The 25,052-nt window shown below is 29.2% G+C and overlaps 1 protein-coding gene across 3 annotated transcripts in view; it reads right to left on the reverse strand.

Moving 5' to 3' along the window:
* The window catches only part of LOC127279009 (uncharacterized), a 140,718-nt gene extending 116,710 nt beyond the window's left edge, over window positions 1–24,008 (reverse strand). Inside the window, exon 1 of one of the 3 annotated variants that reach the window (XM_051301067.1) lies at window positions 24,004–24,008. The gene's annotated coding sequence lies outside the window, so the exon portion shown is untranslated. Of the gene's footprint in view, window positions 1–3,479; window positions 3,670–24,003 lie in introns of those variants that run through there. The other 2 variants (XM_051301064.1, XM_051301066.1) reach the window with 2 other exon arrangements.
* Window positions 24,009–25,052: the final 1,044 nt, after the last annotated feature.

Raw genomic sequence — 25,052 nt, forward strand, 5'->3', positions numbered from 1 at the left:
GTTGAAAGCTTAAAAAGTGACAAAAAAACTAAGTTTTAGGCTCATAGCTTGGCTTTGGCGTAAGGCTTGAGTTTGTCTCGAGGCTCATGTTTGCCTCAAGGCTCAGGTTTGGCTCGAGGCTTGGCTTTGGCTCGAGGCTCACGTATGGCTCAAGGCTTAAGTTTGGCTCGAGCCTCACGTTAAGCTCAAGGCTTGAGTTTGGCTCGAGGCTCATGTATGGCTCAAGGCTTGAGTTTGGCTCGAGGCTTGGCTTTGGCTCGAGGCTCACGTTAAGATCAAGGCTTGAGTTTGGCTCTAGGCTTGGCTTTGGCTCGAGGCTCGAGCCAAACTTCAGCCTTGAGCCTAACGTGAGCCTCGAGCCAAACTTAACCCTTGAGCCTAACGTGAGCCTCGAGCCAAAGCCAAGCCTCGAGCCAAACTCAAGCCTTGAGCCAAACGTGAGCTTCGAGCCAAAGCCAAGCCTCGAGCCAAACTCAAGCCTTAAGCCTAACGTGAGCCACGAGCCAAAGCCAAGCCTCGAGCCAAACTCAAGCCTTGAGCCTAACGTGATCCTCGAGCCAAAGCCAAGCCTCGAGCCAAACTTAAGCCTTAAGCCATACATGAGCCTCGAGCCAAACTCAAGCCTTGAGCTTAACGTGAGCCTCGAGCCAAAGCCAAGCCTCGAACCAAACTCAAGCCTTGAGCCATACATGAGCCTCGAGCCAAACTCAAGCCTTGAGCTTAACGTGAGCCTCGAGCCAAACTTAAGCCTTGAGCCATACGTGAGCCTCGAGCCAAAGCCAAGCCTCGAGCCAAACCTGAGCCTTGAGGCAAACATGAGCCTCGAGACAAACTCAAGCCTTAAGCCAAAGCCAAGCTATGAGCCTAAAACTTAGTTTTTTTTGTTACTTTTTAAGCTTTCAACATGGTGTAGCTCAGAAGGACTTGATTCTTGGAGGTTTTGACCTTATTATTTTTTGTTCAGGAGGTGATAATCTACAAAACTGCAAAGTTTAAAAAAATTTGACCGAAAATTTTTTTCCCCTATAGCGTGTGCGGGGTCCTTTTAGGAAATTTTCTAAATCTTGGGGTAAATGGAGACAGTCAGTTTCATGCATTTAAATCTTATTTAAATTTTTTCCTGCTGCATAAAATTAATCTTGGGAATGTTGTATATCCAAATGTTTTAGGATATTTAAAAATGGTGCATATTGTATGAAAGTACAACAAATACAAGGTATCTATTGGTCATAAAGAAATAATTACTGTGTTTTTAATGTGCCCAAAAAAATTCATGGTACTTTTTACAAGCCTCAACTTCTTATATTAATCATAAGTTAAAAAAGCTTAATAAAAGCTTCCTCTAAATAAACTACATCTGTAAAAAAATCACAAAAAAAGGCAGAAAGTCTGATCGGTTTATATTTTCTAATTTAAATTTCGATTGACTAAAGTCAAAAGAAGTGTTTAAAAACAGCTAAGCGAAAGAGATGCGATTTATATAAATTGCACGATATATGTAGAACAGTAAAAACTTTACATACATGTGTTATATGAATAATAACACTTCTTTTAGCACGTTATAGCTTGTGTATAGTGTCAGTCTATCTACTTTAAGCAATTATTACACGAAACTATATTAACAACATCGATTTGTCACTTTACAAACTATTAGGCCTTGAAAAAATAATTTCAGTTTCTTGGAAACTGAAACTTAAAGTAAACAAAGTTTCCCACCACAATTTGATAATTAAACAATTACTAAAAAAAAATATTTATTTGATAGAATAAAATATTTATAAATTTCATAATATAAAAATAGTGACAAATCATTAACAACATAGCAGAAAATTTATGTTTCATTGTAATCAGCTGCTTAATGATTTTTTTAATAATCCAATTAAAAACTTTAAATAAAAATCTTATTCAAAATGAATATATAGTATCACATAATTATCCTCATTTGTAGTTAAATTACATACTGTTAAATTCTACACAATTTATTTTTTAAATTTCACACATTTAAATAGTGCAATGTTAAACTCACACAGAAAAAAACTGAACTCAGAATGAGCCGTGTAGGCGGCTCATTTTGATGTGCAACAAAAATGAACCAGGTTGGTGGCGCCAGTGTCTATGTCGTTTAGCATTGGCTCATTTTGATTTGCAACAAAAATGAGACTAGGTTTTTTCTGTGCAGTGTAAATTTATTTTATAATAAAAAAGAAATTATGTTAAATTCAACACAGTTAAATTTGAGCACTCTTAAATTCCACATCATAAAACTCTACTCAAAATTATTTTGCAATGAAAAATTAAATTTGTTAAGTTGAACACAGTCAAACTCTTAACAAAGTTAATTTATAATAGACAAATTGTAACGAAATTTTTGAAGAGTTTATGATATGGAATGGTGTACAATTTAAAAAATAAATTTTGCAGAGTTTAACAATGAGTCAGTTTAACTGTGTAGAGTTTTAGAAATTTTGTTTTTTATTACAAAATAATTTTGTGAAGAGTTTAACAGGGAGCAATTTAACTATTTAGAATTTTACATAATTAATTTCGGGGTTCGATTCCCTGGATGGGTAGATTTTTTTCGTAAAGAAATGTTCCCATAATATTACTGTAATATTCTCTTGTAATATTACCTTAATATTACTGCAATATTACAGTAACATTACCGGTAATATTACCTTGAGGCGGACATTTTAAGATCACTGTAAGATTACTGTAATATTACAACGTTATATTACAAATCTTACATGTAATATTACCTTGATATTGAGGTTATATTACGTACTTCTTGGGGTAGAATTTAAATGTGTAGTATTTGAACCACCCTATATTCCCCTATAGAAAAAAACTTAAGCTTTTGTTTAAAAAAATCTTGTCTTTCGACAAAAAAGTCAAATTTATTTTCGATTTTTGTTGTTTGTCGCCAAAAAATTTTTTTTTCAAAATGTATTTCACTAATTAGAAGTACGTGAAAAAAGTTATCGAAACTGATATTTAAATTTTTTTGCACTATTATTTAAAAAAATAATTGTAAACGGTACCCCAAAACTTTCACTCCCTGCCCCACAGAAAATATTGGTCTAAATGGAAAAATTTGTTTTCCACGAATTATGGAATTACCATTAAAAAATAGTACAAATTAACCAATTACTCAAGTAATTCATTATTTAATATTTATTTATCTTTTATTTATTTAAGTATTAAATCTTAAATAATAGATGATTAGTAGAGAAAATTAAATGTAAAAATATTAAAATTGAATGAAAGAATTTATTTTTGGATGTGTTTCTTAAATTTAAAATCGACGTGTTCTGTATTCCACTAATCCAGAGATTTGTAGAATAATAAATAATTGTTTACAAAGTTTTGTATGATACTATTGAGCTGCTTATAAAGTATTGTTAAAAATTAAAATTGTTAAATTTTTTTCCCTCTGCATTATTTTAAATATAAAATAATTATCTTTATTTGTAGAAACTTACAAAAATGGATGATTATCTGAGTAGTTTAAAGAAATATTTATAGTTCGGAAATCCTTAAAAATATTGATAACTAATTAAAATTCCGTTGTAATTTAAACCACTTAAATTTACTGCAGAACACAAACTATTTAACACTTATGTTTAGAAATATTACATTAAAGAAAAAATAAAAACATTAGAAGCTAAAGCTTAAGAAATTGAGAAAAAATTTTTTTAAATAAACTGATTAATTGATAATTACATCTAATGTTTTTAAAAAATATAGCATTTAATAAGTGCGTCACATTAAAATTTCTTTGTCACGTTATCAGATAAACTGAAACTCAAGAATGGGAAACATTTACTAAATACAGAACATTCGCAGCATACATATATACCTGGTGACGAGTTCGTCTCTCCCACCTCCTTCATAACAGTAACAGCAAGTACATTAAGTGCACCAAGGTTGTGCTACTATAAATCTGAATCATTAAAAGTTTGTTAATTAAAAAAATCAGATTACTTGACTGATTTAAGAAGAATACGTCGAATTTAAGTACGTAATTCAATTGAGGGTATTTTTTAAATATTTAAACAGATTATTTATGATTATTTTAGGAAAAAAATTAAATTTTTTTTAAGTTGCTGATAAAAATTTAATTAATGTTTTTACATATTTGTTGAATGCCAAAATTTCATACCGAAACTAGGTATAATTAATTCATTAACCATGGTGGGACTTGAGCGTCCCATAGATTTGGCAATATTTTTTTACAATTTTACTGAAAAAAATATATCTAATACCTACAGTAGGTTGCAGTAGGTAAAGAAGAATGTTTCTATACCATCGAAAATCATTATTCAGTGGTTTTAACATTAAAAATATCATAATTGTTAATTGATGACATTACAAATTAAATTTGTGGTAAGTAACTTTTGTTGGATATTATTTTAAATAATTTAGATAATATGTAAAGTCGTGATGGGATTTTTAAATCCAATAACAAAAAATTCGTCAAGTACGAGTTACACTCGCTTACATAGGGTTCCGTTCACGATTATTTAAATTTAAATATTTAAATGTAATATTTTAAAGGGGTTGGCTATATTTTATGTGAAATCTTCACATGAAATTAAATATGTGTACAAAGTTGCAGCTTCTTAGCTCCAAAAATGTAAAAGATAAAGCGCGGAAGGATACGTTTTTTCCGAAATTTCGAGTTTTTGGAATATAACAATATTCAATTCAATTCCAATCGAGTTTTCTATAATTTTCCTTTAAACTCCTTGAAAAATTACGTATGTATACCAAATTTGAACATCCTAGCTCCAAAACTGTAAAAGTTAATGGGAAACACGCTTTTTCCGAAATTTCGAGTTTTTGTACTATAACTATATTAAATTCAATTCCAATCGGGTTCGCTATAATTTTTCTTTAATCTACTTGCAAAAATACGTATGTATACCAAATTTGAACATCCTAGCTCCAAAACTGTAAAAGTTAATGGGAAACACGCTTTTTCCGAAATTTCGAGTTTTTGTACTATAACTATATTAAATTCAATTCCAATCGGGTTCGCTATAATTTTTCTTTAATCTACTTGCAAAAATACGTATGTATACCAAATTTGAGCATCGAAGCTCCAAAACTGTGAAAGTTAAGGGGGGACACACTTTTTACCGAAATTTCATGTTTTTGTACTATAACTATATTAAATTCAATGCCAATCGGGTTCGCTATAATTTTCCTTTAATCTACTCGCAAAAATACGTACGTATATCAAATTTGAGCATCGTAGCTACAAAACTGTGAAAGTTAAGGGGGGGGACACTTTTTTCCGAAATTTCATGTTTTTGTACTATAGCTATATTAAATTCAATTCCAATCGGGTTCGCTATAATTTTCCTTTAACCTACTCGCAAAAATACGTATGTATACCAAATTTGAGCCCAATTGGTTAAAATGGCTAGATTTTAGAGGGGGGACAAGATTTTGTGAAAGGACATGAGTGAAACCATAAGGGTTCCGTTTCAGTTCACTCCCGTGTGGAAAAGTGACATGGGGCCAAGCTGGGACCCAGGTGGGCTTCCCAGTTTTTAAGTGGGGCCCAGGTGGGAAGGCCCAGGTTGGCGATTCCTCAGTTTTGAAACGGTCAGCCCAGGCATAGCCCTCCTGGGAAGAATCCCAGGTGGGGCCCAGCTGGGTTGCCCTGTTATGGCCCATGAATTGAAAAATATTATATTTTAATTAATTATTTTAAATAAAACAACTCATTGTTTGAAATTATTATTGTTATTATTTATTATATAATAATGTAAAATTATTAATTTACTACAAAATACTATAATGATATAAATAAAAATTTATAATAATTGAAAATTTTATTTTAATTTTTTTTCTCTCTCTCCTTGCGCCCTCCTTCCCAATCTCTCACTCCTAACAATGTACTCCCCATTGCTTCTATCACTACTTTTTCAGTACTTTTTTTTGATAATTCGGATATAGTGTGGCTAGCTATTACAGATTCTGAAATATAACATATAAATATATTATTATTAGTATTACATTAGGATTAATAGGATAAAAAATAAAATAGGATTAATAATATTATAATAATAATAGGCGTTCTTACCAGTGATACATTGGTGGATTCTATAATCCTTTAAGATATATTTATCATCTTTTTTTTAAATATTTGTAAATTTCGCTGCGAGGTCTTTTGAAAAATATTTTTTAAAAATATTTAAAATTGTTTTGCTAATATTAAATTCCTTGTCAAACAGAAAAAACAACGATGATGTCTGTAAACAATTTTTAATATAAATAATAGGATATTATATTATTTATTTGAGGTCATGTTGCATGTCCGTGAATTTTTGCATGGAAGCGCAATTGAAAAATTCAAGTTCGTGCAACATTACTTTAATAAATTTTCTTCACGAATATACTCACAAATTCTTCTCGAAATGAATCAGTTTCTAATTTTTTGTCAAACTCCATAAACTCATCCAGGCTTTTAAATGGCAAATTTAAATTGTTAGAAATAATGAACCCTTTACTTTAGTCGCAATTTGTTCTAACAAACCTCTTTGATAATTTAATTCATTTTGCACTTCATTTAATTGGACACTTAATCCTTTTACTGTGGTGAATAAAAAATTCATTTCTGTAACAATAAAAGGTTTAATAAATTATTGACCACTTACAAAGTGTATTTATAATAAAATAATCAAAACCTAATTTAAAAATAGTTTATATTATATTGTACCTTCTGAAATTTCTTCAACTGAAGATCCTTTTTCGTTGCACTTTGATTTTTTCTTTTTATTTAAAACATTTGAAATTTGAGGTTTTTTGACTACGAAAAAACATAGAAATAAAGTATATGTAAATTCTAATCTATAAATAAATTTATAAATATTGAATTAACTTACGTGAACTATTATATCCTAATGTCACGTTCTTTAAACCCCAGCTTTGTTCCAAAATTTCCAATTCTTCGTCTAGAATTAAACATTTTGTCAAATAAAAATTGTTGGAATTTAGTTAATTAAGTTATTACATGAAAGTAACATAATTTTCAATACAAATTTAATGAAATTTGTATTGAAAACTATTTTACTTTCATATAATAACTTATAATAACATTCCATAAAAGTAATATAGAAATAAAATTACTTAAACCATTATTGAGTTGACTTTCATTTCTAGAATCAATGTCTTCTTCCAATAAATCAAAGTCAGAAGCTGAAAATTCAACAATATTTTCCACAGATTTAAAAACATTTTCAACATTCTTTAATTAACATTAAATATTTATTCAAGATAATGCATAAAAATTGAATAATTTTATTTGAAATCAAATTTATATATGGGACGTTTCACGTCAACCGGCCCAGAGCTCCATCCAAAATTCTAATCAACGAAAATCAACTTATTACGGCTCAAAATAATCGTCAGCTCATACTGCTTCGAATAAAAAGTGGCGAATTAAAAAATTCAAAATGGCGTCTTTACTGTACCATGTTTTGCAAATTTTTTTACTAACTCAGCAAACAAATGTATTAATTACCTTGAGAAAAAAATTGCAACTTGTTGGATAATGGGTCACTCTTATGTTTTTGGGGTCGCTGATTACGAATCTGAAGTCAGATTTAAAAATTTTTCAAAATTCAAGATGGCGGATCCAATATGGCGGACATTTTTATTAAAATTTGATCAGATTCGCTTGAAGCTTGCTACTCGGGGGTTTTTGGGGTCGCTGATTACGAATCTAAAGTCATATTTTAAAAATTTTCAAAATTCAAAATGTCGGATCCAATATGTCGACCATTTTTTTTTAAATAATCAGATTTGCTTGAAACTTATTACTTGGGGGTTTGTGGGGTCGGTGATTACGAATCTAAAGTCATATTTTAAAAATGTTCAAAATTCAAAATGGTGGATCCAATATGGCGACCAAATTTTTTTTTAAAATTATCAGATTTGCTTGAAACTTGTTACTCGGGGATTTTTGGGGTCGGTGATTACGAATTTGAATCTGGATGTTATAAAATAAGATTGGTGGTTCCAAAATAGCTAATAAAATATTTAAAAATTTGATGGATTCGCCACCCTTAACTCCATAAACCACCCCTTTCACATTATTCAATTAGTTGTTTTAAATTTTTCTTCCATACAAATTTAGGCTTCATTTAAAGGATCTTAAATATCATAAAAGTAATTTTTCAAAATATTACTTTTAATCCCCAAATCTACCCCTTAATATAGAAATTTAATATTTTTTAAAATTTACTCTACATAAATCTTTTATAATTTTAGCTAATTTGAGGCTTTTAAATAAATAGCCGTAAATTAAATTTTGAAAAATGTACCCTTAACTCCAAGAACCTCGTCCTTTAAATATTTAAATTACTTATTTAAAATTTTTCCTTTCCTTTATAAAAATTTTTTCTATATCGTTTTTTACAATTTAAGCACAACTGAAACTTTCAAATATTCTCAAATTGAATTTCAAAAACTGTCCTTAACTCTAAAAACCTTAACCATAAAAATCAGCCTCATTACATTTAAGTTTATAAATGCAAACAAATTTTACAATTTCATCCGCCATATTGGCTCCACCATTTTGAATTTTTAACAACTTTTACATCAGAATCGTGATCTGTGACCTGATTTTTAAAAGTTGACGTAAGATTCGTGATCATCGACTCCAAAAATCCCCGAGAAACAAGTTTCAAGCAAATCTGCTAATTTTTAAAAAATTTTGGTCGACATATTGGATCCGCTATTTTGAATTTTTAAAATCTGACTTTATATTCGTAATCAGCGACCCCAAAAACATAAGAGTGACCATTATCCAACAAGTTGCAATTTTTTTCTCAAGGTAATTAATACATTTGTTTGCTGAGTTAGTAAAAAAATTTGCAAAACATGGTACAGTAAAGACGCCATTTTGAATTTTTTAATTCGCCACTTTTTATACGAAGCAGTATGAGCTGACGATTATTTTGAGCCGTAATAAGTTGATTTTCGTTGATTAGAATTTTGGATGGAGCTCTGGGCCGGTTGACGTGAAACGTCCCATATATATATATATATATAAAAGTATAGTTACCTGAACCGATTGGATTTAAAACATTAATTGAGACGACATAATTACCTTTCAAAGAATGAAAGTTACGAAACTTATTATTTGTAAAATCGACGACTCCGGTCGGTATATTGAAATCAGGTTCTAAAAATTAATCAAGTAATTGTTTTATTTTAGTTTTTTTTTAGTTAATCTTACGTAATTTATGGACGGTCTCTTATAAATATAACAAATTTACACAAAACATATACATGTAATTATTATAATTTATTTACCTTTCGATTTAGCTTTAGTTTTCTTCTTTGACACTTTTTTTGTATTAACTGTCCTTATTTTTTTAGATTTAATCAAAGCTTTTAAATTTATATTTTTACCCGAGGAGTCTGTGTCACTTGAGGATGTCTGGAGTCCTTTTACAGATGGAAGATTCAATAAATTGGATTGCTTTTGTGATTCCTTAAATTTTTGTGTGATAAAGACAGCTTTTTCGGCTGGTTCTAAATCGGAATCAACTGTGAATATAAAGCTGTCATCATTTTTTATTGTAAATAGCTTTTTAGTGCCTTCATCATAACTATCTGTAAGATAACATTTTTTTATTTAATAATTTCTTTTAGAAATTGAGAGTAATTAAGGCCAAAGCAGAATAGATTCATAAACAGAAACGCAATTGAGAATGCAAACGTGATAATGTGTGAGAGAAGAACAAATATATTTGCTATCCTTCTCTCACTTGTTCTAACGTTTCTGTTTACGATTGCATTTCCGTTCAAGGATCTATTCTGCCTAGGTCTTTACAAGTTTTTATTACACAATTACATGAAATTCTCTTAAATAAAATTGTGCTTAAAAAAAATTCTTTAAAATGAAAATTTTTGTATTAATAATAATTTGATGAATAGAGAATTAAATTGATTTTAAATAGCACTTACTTGCTTGGCCAATTAATTTTATTGTATAAAATGGACAATCTTTCATAGGAGGCAATTGATTTTCGACTAAATGATATAAAATTTTACACCTTTCCTTATCATATGGTGGAGGCAAAAATTTTACTTCTAACCTTCCTTTTTCTCTATTAAAATTAACCCATGAAGATGGAATAAGATCCGATTGACGGGAACCATCGGCACGTCTTGGACCACGAACGATAAATTGGTCTATTTGAAATGGATATATTGTTTCTTTTGAACTGGATGCTTTAAAATAATTTTTTTGATCCATTTTTTGCAAGAGAAATGTTTAAAATTTTATCATTTTAATTATTTTAATGATATTCAATAACTACTCGAGCACATGGTTTATCGCACAAGTCAGCACAAGTTTAAAAAAAAGTCGAACTTAATTTCACTTAACATAGGTTCACAACTAAACTTATTTTTTTAATAGATTGCACTCACAACGGAGAATTTATTATATTTAATTAGATAATTAAACACCTTGATACAAATTTACAAGTTAATAAACAATGATGCACGCGGATGAAAACCTGATTTCGAAAATACCGAATACGCAGTGATAAGCAGCTTCATGCATGCAAATGGACAGGGAGGTTAACCATACAAATGTAAAGCCCTCTCGCGGTGAAGACTTGATATACTTTATCTACCAATTAGAAAACTGATTTTTAATGGCGCGTTTTTCTAAATTTTCGTAAGGGACATTTGGATTAAAGTACATATTATGAAACTGATTACGCTTTTCTCTATTTATTTAAATTATTTTTCAATAGTCTTAAAATATACTTATCGATTGATTCATTTTATAGTTATAAAGAAAAATTTTTAAATTTATCGTTGTAATTTGAGATAACAAATAAAAATGTTTAAAAGAACAAGTAGTTATTAAATAAAAAAAATTTTTTTTAAGTATCTTTACAAAACAGAATTTATTACTACGTAATTAGAAAGATTCGCTTTTTAAAGCACTTCACATTTCAAATACTTATTTTCAAATCTTAAATTTTTTGTTTTTATGTAAACTCACAATTTGTTACACAAAATACAGTTTTTATTATAAAATAAACGTACAGGTAAATGTAATTTTTTTTAAAATATAAAACAAAGTATTTACTGGTGAAGTAATGGTATTACGAATACTTTTTCCGGAGTTTCTGGTTTAAAATTTATAGATAAACAAACCATTTTACAATCCACGAAAGTTAAAGGAAAAGAAACGATATTATCTAAAGGTTGTTGATTTAGTTGCCACATATTTAATCGACTTGAATTTATCGGATATGTAAAAATTGGTTCTTTTTGTTCCCAAACTTTTCCAATAATATTAGCAGTATCATCGGCTATAACTATTCTTGAAATTTCAAATACATTCTTATTTTTCAGTAAAACTACATTATCAGGCGAAACAACAGATAAAGTAAATTGTTTATATTTAATTTTTACAATATCATTATCATTGTATTCTAAAATTTCTAATAGTTGTAGGACAACAGCTTTTTTCATATTTAAAATTTGTTGCTCGTGTAGGCGCCGACATACTTGGGCCAGAGGGCGATATGGAGTACGCAATTGATTTTTTAATTTCCCTAATAAATTTTCAAAAGGAAAAGCTGTTATCCTGCTTAAACTGCAATTCATATTAAACACATCGTCTGCAGAATGAATTAAATGATGTGAATTAAGAGTTTGTGATGAAGATCCATAATACTCCTTTAAATATTTAAAAAATAAGACTAAGTATTCTTTAGCAATTTTTGTATATTTTAAACAATATTTATCTGAGTTTAAAATACGAAAAGCTGTATTATTCCTTCATAGCATAAAAGCATGGAATCTAAGACGAAAATAGTTAACATGTTAAAGAATGGCAATATTCGAAGTAAAGGAGAAATTCCTTTGTGATGACTCGGTTGCAATCTGTTTCGAAAAGAATCATCTGTTCTCTCTTTTGCATTAATTTCTGGAAAAACTGTTGTATTTTTTTTAACTGTGTGACCAGTTACAATACAACGTTCATAAGAATTAAAACTTTTGTGTCCAACGGTGTGTTTTAAAAAAGCTCGAGCAGGAGTATCACAAATAAGGCATTTTAAAAATATATTAAATCGTTTACCGGATATTTCTATTCCATTTCTTTGCAAATTATTTATTTCCGCAATAAATTAATCCAAAAACAAATTGAGATCCGGTTTTGATTCTCCAAAGTAAATTGCGACAGGATACGGTTTATAAACATCGCTACTACAGTGGACTTTGCAAAGAATCGGACAAAATTTTTTATTGCTTGATTTTGCAAGTGGAACTTCGTCAACATTAACCTGTAGTTCGATAATATTGTTTGGATGTAAATCTTCATTTATACATCCAATTAAACCACCTGATATGCCAAAATAAACAAATTCACCATTATTACCATTAATGTCAGACATTGGAACAATATAATAATGCGTTTCAGTCGTTCTTAAAAATGTTTTTCCGCATTTTGGCAAAGTCGGAAACTTAGTATGAAGTATTCCTAAGAGTTCGTCCAAATGTGACAAATGAATTTTATTTTTTACTGACCAATTTCGTAATTCATCTATTGTATGTTGATCTACATCATTATCATCATCGTCGTCATCATCAACGTCATCCTCATCATTATCATCATCATCATCATCATCATATTTGCATTAAAAAACTAATGAAACTTTTTTTTCAATTACTCATAACTTTTTCATTTTTAGTCCTAGAAAAAAGTTTCTCAAACGTTTTATGCTCAAAAAATATTGAAGTCCTTTCTAAAAAAAATACATGACATCCCAGTAAAAAAACTAATTAAAATGAATTGACTTTTGTTTGATTTCTTCTGAATCTCGCTTACTGATTTGTCACGACGAATTGAAATGAATAGAAATGAATTCCCGATGGGCAAAATACCATTGGCGTATTAATGGCCCAATAATGGGAGCCAGGTATGCCAATATAATTTCAATAATGGATCATTATTGGTAAAGTCATTTTTATTATTTTTTAATAGTTATTATTATATTTATTATTTTATATTTAATAATTAAAGAGGGATTCCACGGGTAAAACGAACAGTTGTCGGTGACAAGTTATCGATTTGGCTCAAATTTTTTAGGCGTATTCTACCTCTAAAAATACTCAACTAGCCAAAATTTCAAGCCCCTATCTCATAAAGAACACTCACAATCGTAAATTTCGTGAAAAGTGACATCTTTCAAAATGAAGATTGAAAAATCCATTTCTTCTCGAAAAAATGTTAATTTTGGTCAAAAAAAAAATTGGAAAGATACTAGTCGATGGGAAATTTTCCAAAGAATCCAATGCCGTTGGAATTTTTGACCTATCTCTAAACGCATGCGCAGTAGATTAAAAAAACTGATTTTTTTAAAAAAATTCATAACTCAAAATGACCTATTTCGATTTGGCTCTAATTTTCAGGAAAGACAGCTGAAAAGCTATACTTTAAAATGGTTATACCTAAAATTTGCATATTTTGAGTTTTTAACCATTTTTATGCAAAATAGTGAGCTAATTCAAATTTTTTCAAGGTTTCCTTACAGTATTTGCTTTTTGTGCGCATGCGCAGTTATATAGACAAAAACTAAGCTTAAATTCAAAATCCTCGAAAAATTTCCAATCAGTTATCTATATTAACACTTCATTTTTATTTATTCTAAACAAATTTTAACAGAAAAAACAAATACAAGTTATAATTAAGAGCATTGCAAATATGAGAGTGTTTAAAAAAATTATCTTTTGCGTTTACTTCTTGAATTTGCCATTGATTATCATTTATTTTTATTATTATACATAGTAATTTTACCATTTTTGTTATTAATAATTTTTTGTTAAAAAAGGACTTATTAGGAGGAGGACTTATTTAATTTCTGTCAAGATTTGAATTCATCCATACATCCAATCTTAATTATGTCGGATGAAATTAATCTAGTTAGAAATGCACAAGAAAATTTAAATTTGAAAACTGTACCAGGAATGAAGTCTCTCCATTACTTCGAACCATTGAGTCCTACAATAATTCGGTGTAAAACAACTAGTTTAGAAACTAAATTTCTTGCGAATTATGATATCTCGACTAATTTTAAGAAAAGCTTAAATGAAGATTATAGCGAAAATATGTACGTCGGATTTACGGAAATTGATGATTGGTTCATAGGACAAATAAAAAGCATTGACAATGAAGAACAAACAGCCGAAATAGTTGTCCTGCAAAAGGTACAATCTAAAGAGAAAAGTGTAAACAAAAGAAAGTCATCGCATAAAAGCGTAAACACTTTTTTTGAATGGTCAGATAATCCACCTGTCTTGACTGTTCTATTCTCAAAAATATTATGTTGTGTCAATAGATCCTTAGTTCAATCATCGAATAAGTACAGGCTAAATCACACGAATGTTGTTAAATTATTTAATGAACATCTGCAAAAAAATTTGTGAGGCCAGATAATATGAGATTATAATTTTCAAAATAAAAGTATAAATTTTATATTACAATAAAATGGAAAAATTCTGCTTTATAATTCTTTGTACAATATATCTTTCATCAAAAATTAATAATTTCCCAAACTGAAAAAAATGTTAAGTTGAAAAAACAAACGTAAAAAATAAATTTTTTTTAAATATACTCTTATTTGAAATGCTCTTAATTATAACTTGTATTTGTTTTTTCTGTTAAAATTTGTTTAGAATAAATAAAAATGAAGTGTTAATATAGATAACTGATTGGAAATTTTTCGAGGATTTTTAATTTGGGCTTAGTTTTTGTCTATATAACTGCGCATGCGCACAAAAAGCAAATACTGTAAGGAAACCTTGAAAAAATTTGAATTAGCTCACTATTTTGCATAAAAATGGTTAAAAACTCAAAATATGCAAATTTTAGGTATAACCATTTTAAAGTATAGCTTTTCAGCTGTCTTTCCTGAAAATTAGAGCCAAATCGAAATAGGTCATTTTGAGTTATGAATTTTTTTAAAAAAATCAGTTTTTTAAATCTACTGCGCATGCGTTTAGAGATAGGTCAAAAATTCCAACGGCATTGGATTCTTTGGAAAATTTCCCATCGACTAGTATCTTTCCAATTTTTTTTTTGACCAAAATTAACATTTTTTCGAGAAGAAATGGATTTTTCAATCTTCATTTTGAAAGATGTCACTTTTCACGAAATTTACGATTGTGTGTGTTCTTTATGAGATAGGGGCTTGAAATTTTGGCTAGTTGAGTATTTTTAGAGGTAGAATACGCCTAAAAAATTTGAGCCAAATCGATAACTTGTCACCGACAACTGTTCGTTTTACCCGTGGAATCCCTCTAAATTAAAATAAAAAAATGGTCATCATAGTATTACTGAAACTATATTTCTTCAAAAAAAAGTTTGTCTCACATCCTAATAAATAGGAGAGACATGGGGCAGAAAAATATTTCAACGAGAAAAAATTTTAGTTCACTTCTTATATACAAATATAGTGGCACCTCAACTGCGAGAAAGAGTGATATTCGCCCTCCCTTTGCGGCGTTTAACGAACTAAAGTGATCAAACTCACGAATTCAAACGAATTAACTAACGCATTTATTGAATTCGTGCAGACGAAATAAAAAAGAATTAAAGCTTAGAAAACTACTTCCACGAAATAGTATAAGGAGACCCCACTGCTATATTAAGCCCACGAAAAGTTCAAGCTGATTTTCCCATTTCTCTTACAATTAACGGAGGTGTCGATTGTCGAACCTATAGGAAAAGTTGGGAACTAGTTACCCACACTGACACAAAATGTGTACATACAGTTACTAACACATAGAACTTTCGCAAAATGGCTACCGTGACATAACCTGCATAAACTGATTGTTTTTATATCGCTTTGTTTTTTTCCGGTTTTCGTAAATAATTTAAAGAAAAATAAGGAAATATGATTAGTTGTTCTATTAAAGGTTGTAAAACAAATTGTGTTAAAGAGAATACAAAATATAAATCTATTTACATCTATTTACAACTATTTTCAATGAAATCCAAATAATGATGAGTTTCATTTTAAATATAAATCTTCCCAAGAAGCACGTAATATAACCTCAATATCAAGGTAATATTACATGTAAGATTCGTAATATAACGTTGTAATATTACAGTAATCTTACAGTGATCTTAAAATGTCCGCCTCAAGGTAATATTACCGGTAATGTTACTGTAATATTACGCGCTAATATTAAGGTAATATTACAGTAATATTTCAGTAATATTATACCGTAATATTAAGGTAATATTACAGTAATATTTCAGTAATATTATACCGTAATATTAAGGTAATATTACAAGAGAATATTACAGTAATATTATGGGAACATTTCTTTACGAAAAAAATCTACCCATCCAGGGAATCGAACCCCGAACTCAAAGCACACGAGTCCAGAGTTTTACCAACAAGCCAAATTGACTTATAATATATTTACGTTTTTTATGCTTTATGAATAACTCAAATCAGTCTGTAATATTACCTTGAGGCGGACATTTTAAGATCACTGTAAGATTACTGTAATATTACAGCGTTATATTACGAATCTCACATATAATATTACCTTGATATTGAGGATATATTACGTGCTTCTTGGGTTATTAAAGTATATTTTTATCAAAACTATAATTTAAATAAAATTTAAACAGTTTAATAATTTATATTCACTTGCAGTTACTAATTTTACCTCGATACTGTCGTGTTTTTACATAACATAAATAATTATATCATGTTTATATCCATGGAGATTCTCCATGTTTACATCGCGCATGTCACTTTTAGCAGACGCAATTTCGGAGGTATCAAATTTTCCCGTTAGGGTTCGACACCTCCGTTAATTGTAAGAGAAACGGGGAAAACGGCTTCAACTTTCCCAGACAGTGGTGTCTCCTTATACTACTTCGTGACTACATCACTGAAATCGAACGAATTGAGGGTTCGTCAGTTTAATAGAGGCCTGTTGAATTCAGGAGAATTGCAACATAGCTCCAATTCGTATTTGTCGCTAAACGGGATTCACCAAAGCTCTTCGTGAATTCAATCCAATTCACGTCATTCCTTTTTCGTTTACTGGGATAAAAAGGTCGAATGAATATATCAAAAACTCTCGAAAAATTGAACTTTTTATTAAAAGCATTGAGAATGTAAAATCTCAATAGAAGGGCGAAACATATCTTTAGATTAGAAATGTACAGGTGGAGCTGAAGTTGATTTCGTCAAAAATATGAGCTAATATTAAAATTTTATAATATAAATAAATCTTATTTATCAAAGATACAAACATTGAAAATGTTTAAATTGTATATACACAAAAAATGAATCATTACAACACAATTTTACACAAAGCGGAAATAAATTTCGAATCTCCTTTAAGTTTTAAATTATGCTTTTAGATTAGTGAACAGCTGTTACGTTGTGGAAATGAACATAACCTATTCAGTCAAAGCCACCTGATTGGCCGCAATAATTAGCGCGATAATTTGATCTTGATGCGATATCATTTGTGGAACCTACCTGTTTATTTGTGAAAATCCTGTTTTTTCTAAAATGTCTCAGTTCTGTTTAAAACACTGTTTCAGATATTAACTGTTTTAAATATTTATTTATGTCCAAAAATTTTTTTGGTAGTGCTTTGAATTGTTTTGAGGTGCTTTTATCCAATGAAATTAAAAAAAACCCACATTTAATGTCTTTTTTTGATTATTTTTCGTAAAAAGAATTTTGATAACTATCCTTGCCCCAATAGTGGGGCAAGGATAGTTAAATTTTTTTTTAATTTTCCGCTAATATCTCGAAGGCATTGCAATTCACAGCAAAATAATGTATTACAAAATTGTAGCTAAATAAACAGGCTTGCGAACGATACTATTCTTTTTCCGATTCCTGTTGAATTTTAGATACTAGATCCAAAAATGTCTTACCTAACTATCCTTACCCCATCCTCCCCTAATAATGATAAATTACCTTTATTTAATATTTTAATTAATTATGTATTATTAGGTAATAATAATAATAATCAATGGACTATAAGCCCATTGATTCATTAAATAAATAAGTAAATAAATTATTGTTTATTTTTGATTTACTGAAAAAAATGATAACTATTATCATTAATTTTTTGATTATTGTTTAATAATTATTAAAATTAAATTATTAATATAAATAATAATTTTTTAATAATTAATATAATTAAAATAATTATTTAATAATTTTTAAATTAAATTATTTTTTAATATTATTATTTTAATTTTAGTCTTAATCGAAATACAGTAGAACCCCGGTTATCCGAGCTAATGTGGACCGGACTCACCTCGGATAAAGCGACAACTCTGGTAACACGGACTTTTATTTTAGTATATGTAATTTAACATTTTCTGTTTAAAAAAGTCATCACTGCACACGAAAAAGGGATTTTTATATTCATATTTCATAATAAATTAAACTATTTACTAAAATACAAGTAATTTTTCAAAAAGTTTTAAATATTTATTAAATATAATTAGTCAAAAATTTACATATTTATATGTAATACTTTTTCAATATACTTTGTTGATTCTAAAATATTATTTTTTTAAAACAAACTTTCTTTACAATAATGAAAACAATATTTAGAATCTTTTTAAACAATTAATAAAGAAAGAACGTATTTATCGATATATATATATTGATGTTTGGCTACAACATCACAATAAAAAATATAATACTTTTCTATAATTTCAATAGAAGATAAAAATTTATGATTTAAGGTTATGTGGGCAAAGGACGTTTTTTTGTGGTTTGAAACTTTCTCTGAAATAAAAAATGATTTCGGGTTAAAATTTTGGAAAAATGATTTTGTTTGGTACAAGGAATCTCGCTGTTCTACTCATTTCATATAACTTAACGCGAAAATAATAAAAATAAAGCAGTAAATAGTAAAATAATGTATTTAATCGTAGTTCATTCAATGGCCACTTGCTCGAATTGGCACTATTTACTGGAGCACTGACACACTTAAGCAACGTCTGTGTATGCGCCGCCATGTTTTTTTCATTTTCGTTTAAAAATCTCACTTTTTAAACATAATTATTTAATAATTTAACTCAAAATTATGTATTTTTCGGAGAACAGCGAGATTCCTTGAACTCTAATCTATCATCACTCAAAAGTTTAGACAAAAATCTTTTCTCATTTTAGAGTGAAATGTATACTACCAAAACACATTTTCCCATACTAGGTCACGTGGGAGGTTCCCACATACCCTTAAAGAAGCTTGTGATATTGGTTTGTTTCAGACGACATGTAAGTCGATTTTTAGCTGCAATATCACGCCATTTTTTAATTAAACGGACGTCGGATGGTGTTGCTTGACTTTCTTGTTGAACGTATTCCAAAGCTATTTCCTGAACAGCAGCAGCCAGTTCTTCGTTAGTGTAATCGAATTCAACGTCGTCTCCTTGAATCCATTCTCCCAAATCGTTTTGTGTTATTTCTTCAGTTAAAGGCAAACTCTGGATCATTTGAAGTAAATTCAGAGGTCCTTCCTCTGTCTCTGTTGATTCAAGTTCTTTCTCAGATATCTCTTTTTTTAATAACGATTCTAATAGCTGAGATCTGTAATGATGTTTGAAATTTTCCAGCACACCTTAATCCATAGGCTGGATCAGTGATGTCACATATGGCGGAAAAATATAAACTTTTATACCTCTACTACAGAGCTGATCCTCATTCGGATGTGATGGAGCATTATCAAGAAATAAAATTGCTTTTCTTGGCAATTTTAATTTTTTTAGATGTTTTTCTACTTTCAGTACGAATTCTTTATAAAACCAGGTTTCAAAAAGTTCTCTATTTATCCAAGCACTTTTTTGATTTTTGTAGTAAATCGGCAGTACTGATTTTAAAACATGCTTGAATGCACTAGGATTGGCATATTTTCCAATCACCATAAGTGGTAATTTGTGACTGCCAGTAGCATTACTGCATGTCATGACAGTTATTCTTTCTTTACTTCGCTTGTACCCTGGAGCTGATTCTTCTTGACGTGATGCCAAAGTTTTATCAGGTAACATTTTATAATTTAGACCAGTCTCATCACAATTATAAATCTGTTCAGGACTATAGCCTTGAAGTTCTTGATTGACTTTTTCTTTAAAATCTGATATAACCGAATCATTAGCAGAAAGTTTTTCGCCACAAATTTTAAGCTCACGTACGCCATGTCTATACTTTTCCATCGGTTTACCCAACCATTGCTCGCTGAAAAATCTTCAGTTTCATTAGGAAAGAGAGGTTTTAGTGAAATCGCTTTTGCCTGTAAAATTAGCCCAGAAAGAGGAGTTCCTTTTTCACGTTGTTGTATGAACCATAAAAACAAGGCATCTCCTAATTTCTCGTAATCACTTTTCTTAAGAGTTTTGCGTAAAGAAGGAGATAAAGTCTTATCAGCCTTCCACTTTTCAAGTTTATCGCGATTACGCCTCCAGTCTCCTACAGTTACTTCACCTACACCATATTCTGATGCAATTTTTTTTAAAGATTCACCTTTGTCTAAACGTTCTTGTTTGGGCTTCGAAAGAAAATCAAATATTTTAGTGAATTAAATTTTTACATATTTTATTAAAGCAAATAACTTTACATAAATATGAAACGTTAATTGATATGAAAGGAGAATATTTAAATTCTAATGTTTTGCGCGTAGTGACTCACAATTATGTATTGCTCGAATCATGGTCACTTGGATTCTGATCCCTTTAGGCAGGCATTCGACAAACGCAGTACTTTACAAATTTGGCAACATCGGAATTTTGGGATTTCTAAAGTTTTAAAAATATGACAACGTCGCATTCTAAAAGTTTGTGAAACATAGGTAAAAACGGCTGGTAAGTGCAATAAATGACGTAGCGCTCAATTGTCGTTAACATGAAGATCTCAGTACCAGATGTGCAAAGGGTCAAAAAGAGGTACATACCGATGTTCAGGTAGTCCAATATGAAGAAAAAGTTTCTCAAATTTAGTTTTTAGTTAAAAGTTTTCGAATGAGAAAAATAAAATTGAGTAGCTGCCTGCAATAACTCGCCGAGCGCTTGGCCGATCGCTCTAACGCCAGTCAAACGTTCAAAAACGTGAAAAAAATGAAAAATCAAAATTTTGATTTTTGAAAAGTGCAATCTTGTAGGACATAAGATGGCGCATCTTTTTTTCCTTTGAGTTTTTTTTGTAGATCAAAAAATAGAGTTAATATATGCAAAACACTTAAAAATTTTATTTCACAAATTTCATTCAATTTTTAAACATAAATCATAGTATCTTTGACAAATTTCAATGAATCTTATTGAAAATTAATATACATACGTATTTAGGTCCATAGAAAACGACAACATAATCAAAAATATTAAAATCATCAATTGTTTATTTATAATTAATTGTAAATGAAGACTTGTCAATAATAATGTTTACTTACCTTTGTCGACATAAAGTGTGTGGGGAACTTCAGAGTTGAAGAAACTTCCAGTGAGACATTTGTTTATCATAATGTAAGGAAGTTTTTTGTAAAATATAAAAACAATTTATCAACAACTTTAGAAAATATAGAACGTTTAAGAAAACATGCGCGACGCGCTAGCGAGTCTCCGCGCGGAGAATTGCACACAAGAGTTAAGAAGGACGTTATGTTATGTTGTGATATATTATGTTTTGAAAATGGAGCCAACATACTATCACTGTTGATATGTAACAATACACTAATTTCTTAAAAAAATGAAGAAACAGAAAATAAAGATATACCTTAATATTAATTAATAAAAAACTTATTTGCAAACTGCACAAACAGTACATACAAGCACCAAAATATTTTAAAACTATTGATTATTTAGTAAATATTAAAAAAAAAGTTGTTCAAATTTAATTTGCATTTTCATCAAATTAACACATATTTTATTTGAAAAACATTTCTAAGAATGTAGTGACAATATTTGTTTCTGTATTTTCGGTCCTCTACAACTCTTGTGTGCAATTCTCCGCGCGGAGACTCGCTAGCGCGTCGCGCATGATTCCTTAAACGTTCTATATTTTCTAAAGTTGTTGATAAATTGTTTTTATATTTTACAAAAAACTTCCTTACATTATGATAAACAAATGTCTCACTGGAAGTTTCTTCAACTCTGAAGTTCCCCACACACTTTATGTCGACAAAGGTAAGTAAACATTATTATTGACAAGTCTTCATTTACAATTAATTATAAATAAACAATTGATGATTTTAATATTTTTGATTATGTTGTCGTTTTCTATGGACCTAAATACGTATGTATATTAATTTTCAATAAGATTCATTGAAATTTGTCAAAGATACTATGATTTATGTTTAAAAATTGAATGAAATTTGTGAAATAAAATTTTTAAGTGTTTTGCATATATTAACTCTATTTTTTGATCTACAAAAAAAACTCAAAGGAAAAAAAGATGCGCCATCTTATGTCCTACAAGATTGCACTTTTCAAAAATCAAAATTTTGATTTTTCATTTTTTTCACGTTTTTGAACGTTTGACTGGCGTTAGAGCGATCGGCCAAGCGCTCGGCGAGTTATTGCAGGCAGCTACTCAATTACAAAAATATTCAATATTTTACAAAAAATAATTTAATTATTGTTACTCCGTAACATGCCGGCCCCTTTGAACGGTATTAGTTCAACAATAAGATTACATTCACACTGCATACAAAGTTTATGATATGACAAAATTAGAAAATCATTTTCTTGTACATTACTATTTTTTGAAGCAATTGATTTATTATTAAAATTTCTAAAAATTATGATCTCCTTAATATCAATTAATTAGTTATATGTTTCATTACATTGTTAAAAAATGAAGACTTAACTGTAGAGTTTTTATTCATATACAAAGAAAATTTGTTGAAAATTATTTAATTTCAAGAAGAAAAGTTTTTAAAAATAATTTACTATAAAAGAAAAACTCGTGAATTTTAATCGTCGATTGGAAGTGGATACAATTTTTTAAGTGCTCTTTTGTAAGTCCCTTTTGGACTGCGAATTGTAACGACTCGTACAATTCCATCAGACCCTGGATGTGTAGCAACAATTCTTCCGAAAGACCACCTCATTGGTGGTAGATTGTCATCTTTTATGACGGCCAAAGTGCCAATGTCGATGTTTTCTTGATTTGTAGACGATTGCCATTTACTTCTGGAAATCATTTCATTCAAATACTCATGATGCCATCGATTCCAGAAATGATGGCGCATTTGTTGAATAGTTTGCCATGCGCTGAGACGATTAAGAGGCAAACTGCGAAGATCCTCTTGTGGAATACTTGTCATTAAACTACCAATCAGGAAATGAGCAGGAGACAAAGGATTAAAATCATTTGGATCAGAGGATAACGCGGTCAATGGACGAGAATTCAATATTCCTTCAATCTCTACAACATATGTGTGTAATTGTTCATACGAAAGAAGTGATGTACCGGCTATTCTAGTAAAATGTTTTTTGAATGAATTAACCGCTGCCTCCCAGAGACCACCAAAGTGTGGAGCCCTGGGTGTAGTGATGCATTACGATCAAAATTACGAGAAATTTACTTTGACAGGAAAGGCGCTCGTTTTTTGTTATACGAATGCTCGTATTGTTTTATATCGTTTTAACGAGAGTCTGTTATTTTCGAAAATTGATCGAGCAAATTGTGCTTAACTTCTAATATTAACAATTAAACAAAATAAGGTAAATGTACACAATTACGGCATGTTAAGGCCCTTCCTGAGAATTTTATTTTTCTTATTTTATCAAGTAACTTAAAGTTTAAGAAAACAATTGTATTGTAAAAATTAATCAATCATTTTCAATTTTTCATTTTATATATCTGTTCAAAAACTAAATTTATATTATTTTTTAACATATTTTAAATCCTTTCAATTGTATGTAATTCCGTTTTAAAAATATTGTCATGTAACTAATTCCGTTCCAACTTGTCCATAATTGCGGCATATTCCAGGTTTTCACACATACTTATATATAAAATATCAATTTGTTTGATAATAATTATTCTTATAAGAATATTAATAACATAATCTTAAAATTAGTTTAAGATTGTGTTTAAAAGGGAATTTTTTACACAGATGTCAAATAAAATAATGTTTATTCAAATGATAATTTTTGTAATATTCAGTCATTATTTTTCTTCTTTGGTTACTCGCTTTGGTCATTAACTTGTTTTGAAATAATATTATAAATCATTAAACATATATACTTTACGGTCATCAAATAATACTAGAGGATTCAGTTTTTTTAAAACATCTTGAGCATCGTAGATGAGGATATCGTCTCTATCAAGCCAGCGCCAGTTTGTCCCACTCATTTGATTAATTTTTAATTGATATTTTTTCACATTTTGCTTGAATTATTTTCGTGACAATACCTAATAATTCTTATAAAAAACGATACTTTTAAAAATTTGCCTCTTGAAATGATAATTAATAAGTTTAAAATTAAAGAATTGTGAACAAACTCTTTTTCCATTTTACTTAAACTTAAATACGGCGTATAGCACGGAATAATGAATGTATGTATAAAATGTTTTGTCCCTAATTCCGTTCATATAATTTCTAATAAAATATTTCAAATATGGTTAATAAAATACTAGTACGCAATTACCTCATTTGTTTATTTATAATTTCATTTTTTGTTAAAAAATGTAAACACATTTAATATTCTTATTAGATTCATTAAAATAAGTATAATATAAAACAATGTAATTCCCTATTTACGTGTTTCAAACGGAATAATGTACTTCGTGTGAGAAGAGCGAACATAATTCCGTCTATTTAAAAAAGTATTTTTATATAAAGAAAACTTTTAATAATAATTCAGCAATAGAAAATATAATTTAAATAGATCATAATTAATCAACAAATTAAAAAATAAATTAAAAAATAAACACACTTCACTTTTAATATCCTTACGAAGATCACCTTCAGTCCTAGCTGTCACTTAAAGTATATTGTATTGCACAAAGCTC

Source organism: Leptopilina boulardi, unplaced genomic scaffold (assembly GCF_019393585.1).
Source record: "Leptopilina boulardi isolate dan_hultmark-lab unplaced genomic scaffold, ZJU_Lbou_2.1 LbouV2_213, whole genome shotgun sequence".
NCBI lineage: Eukaryota > Metazoa > Arthropoda > Insecta > Hymenoptera > Figitidae > Leptopilina > Leptopilina boulardi.